Genomic DNA, 3,566 nt, shown 5'->3' on the forward strand with positions numbered 1-3,566 from the left:
CTGCTCTCGCTTCAATGAAGCAAAGCAGTTTGCAATGGCAGGGTGGGAGCTGCGAGGCTCCCTCCCTCTCATTGCAAACTACAGTGTCCCGGGGGTGGGCACCCCGGGACACTGCAGGAGCCGGCCCTGGGGGGGTGGCGGTCCCCAGGGCCATCATTGGCTCCAGGGGGGGCAGCGTGGCCCCCCTCCCACTTAATTTAAAGCCCCAGGGGATGATGGTCTCCGGGGCTTGGGGGTCCGTAATGGACACCCTATGTTAAATAATTAGTGCCCCGGGGGTGGCAGTCCCCGGGGCTGTGGGGGGGGGGCTGTGAGCCCCCCGCATACATTGACATAAAGCCCAGGGGGTGGCAGTCCCTCTAATTTTCTCAGGAACTACTGAACGGATTTACACCATTTAAGCAAAAGGCATGAGTCTGAACTGAGGACTACCTCTTTGCTAAATTTGGTGTAATTCCGTCCAGCAGTTCGGGTTGAAGCTGCGTCAACAGGTCCTATGGGAAAATGCATGGGGAAAACGTGTTTTGGGACCCCCCTTTTTTCTCGGCCCCCGCTTCACAAATCACCGTGAAATTTTCAGGATAGGAGTGGACCAGACCTGGCCAAAAGTTTGGAAAATTTTGCGAAGATTCGTCAATCGGTGCCAACGTTATTCCAAATAGAATGTTGCGGATTTCCTATGGAAAATAGGTCCTAACTATATGTACCTACTGGCGACCGCCAGTAGGTAACATATATATATATATATATATATATATATATATATATATATATATATATATATATATATATATATATATATATATATGTACAAGATGTATTTAACATATTATTTTTCCTGTTACAAGTTTGATACTGTGATACGTTTACTTATTCATCTATATGTGCTTAAGCAACAGGATTTTGTTTATATCTATGAGGAGCAATTATTTGTCATGGCAACAATGTAAACAATTGATTAAGGTGCATTTAAATCAAGCAATATGGCAACGTACCTGTAGTAGTGACCAAGGCGGCAAGACCGCCGAAACGCGTTTAACCATTTTTTGAGGAATAAAGGATTTTCTTTGACGAAAACCCCACGGAGTCAGTGCCTGTTTCAAGCATCTCTGAACTGGATTGTGAAATATATATATACATATACATATATATATAAATATATATATAGGTATAATACCTACTAGCGGTCGCCAGTAGGAAGTTATAGTTAGGACCTATTATCCATAGGAAATCCGCAAATTTCTATTTGGAATAACTTTGGCACCGGTTAACGAATCTTCACAAAAATTTCAAAACTTGTGGCCCGCTCTGGTCCGCTCCTATCCTGAAAGTCTCGGGGTGATTCGTCAAGCGGGGGGCGAGAAAAAAGGGGGGTCCCAAAACGTGTTTTCCCCATGCCATTTTCCATAGGGACCTTTAGTCGCAGCTACAGCCCGAACTGCTGAACGGAATTACACCAAATTTGGCAGAAAGGTAAACCTTGGTTCAGAGTCGTGCCCTTTGCTTAAATGGTATAAATCCGTTCAGTAGTTCCTGAGAAAATCAAAAGTAAAATCACATCCATATCTGGGAGGATCCTTACCACACATCTCATCGTGAGATCTAATTGGCTGTCAGCACTTCATCCAAGAAGTGTTGGCAGCCATCTTGGGACCAATATACATGATAGCACCTCATTAAAATGCATTGCAATAATAGAAGGTTTTAAGACTTTAGTTACATTATAAATCATTTGTTGATGGTACCATACTCATTTTAGGAATTGTGGTGTGTTCTAAGGTGACTTTACCATGTAAAAAAGCCTTCTGCTGTGATATCATGAATCATGTTGAAGAGACAACTATTTTCTCATGCTTTTCCCACAGAGGATTGGAAGGTGATCTATAAGCAAAACTGAGAGCATATTTTCTGTAAATTCACATTATCTTTCTCAGTCATGTGAGAATGAAGTCTGACATTCTCGGTAAAACATGTACATCCAACAAGGACAGAGACTGTCTGTTGATTCCTTTGTGTTCTACTGCAGCTTTCCAGAGTGTTCTAAAGAACAACTAGAGTGCTAACAGTCCTACTTATGACAAACGTATGGCACACCTCAAGCCATTTTGATTGGAATAAAGTGGTAACTCTTAAAACATTTAATTTAAAAAGGAAAAAAATGAGGGGGTTCATTTTGCCATAGAAAGTATGATTAGTGCTGCAGAAAGAAAAATTAGGGCACATTTTGAGTGACTTCACAAATCCTCTTCTATTTCATTAAAAAATTCTTACATGCAGACTGAAACATGCACTTTCTATACCAGCAGCAGACTTCCCTGGTGAGCAGTAGCTTTACTACAGTGATCTAATGAGCAACTAGAGTGCTAACATTCTGAATGTATGGCAAATGTGTGACACATCTGAATGCCTTCTTGATGGAATCAAAGTAAAAAACTGAAAGTACTCCTACTGAGGAGACTGTTGTAAATGAGGAAATCAGGAAACTTCATAACAAATAAGTCTCCCAAGATGGCCACCAGAGGCAAAAGAGCCCAAATGTAGCACAGATATCACCCAGATGTAGCCCAAGTATAGCCCAATGACAGAATGTCCCAGAGTGTTCTAAAGAACAACTAGAGTGCTAACAGTCTTACTTATGACAAAAGTATGGCACACCCGAAGCCATCTTGATTGGAATAAAGTGGTAACACTTAAAACATTTAATTTGTAAAGGAACAAAATGAGGGGGTTGGTAGAGTCAGCTGGTATTGGTGTGTCAATGGTTTCAAATATGGTACTCTGTATTTTACAGTGAGTGATGAAAGGTTATACTAGTGTATGATGAGATGTATCAGATTGTCACGTGGATGATGTCATCAGTGATGTAATCAGTGATGTCATTTGAGATGTCACCAGCGATGTCATCAGTGATGTCACTGACCATGTCATGAATGATGTAATATGTGACATCATCAGCAGTGCATTGCGGGCGCGCGAGTTATAGTTAGCAGAACTAACTATAACGGAGGAATTTCTATGTGGTTTTGTACGAATTAAATGGCCAGCTAACTATAACACCCCTGAAAACTATGTTTTTTCCTGTGAATATATATATATATATATATATATATATATATATATGATTCGAATCCCTTTATTCGAAGCAATTCAGTGAATAAGAGAACAGCACACCAGGAAACCGCACAAAAGTTTATTGTGCACTAGCATGGTGCGCGCACAGTGAAAGACCTGAAAAATAAATTAATTAATAAATACATAACTTAGCATTTAAAAAAACGTACAAATTCACTGAAAAAACCATAGGTTTCACACATGTTATAGTTACAAATTAGCATTTAAAAAACCTTGCAAATTCACTTAAAAAACCATAGGTTTCACACACGTTATAGTTAGCTGGACATTTCACTCGTAAAAAACCAATGAAATTCCCCCGTTATAGTTAGTGCAGGCAACTATAACTCACGCGACCGCAATCCTCTGCTGATGACGTCAGATATTACATCACTGTATTTAGACACTTATTTACCCATGTCTTCTTCCATTAATCTTTAGCTATACATATATTA

This window comes from Triturus cristatus, chromosome 10 (genome assembly GCF_964204655.1).
Source record: "Triturus cristatus chromosome 10, aTriCri1.1, whole genome shotgun sequence".
Classification (NCBI taxonomy): Eukaryota; Metazoa; Chordata; class Amphibia; order Caudata; family Salamandridae; genus Triturus; species Triturus cristatus.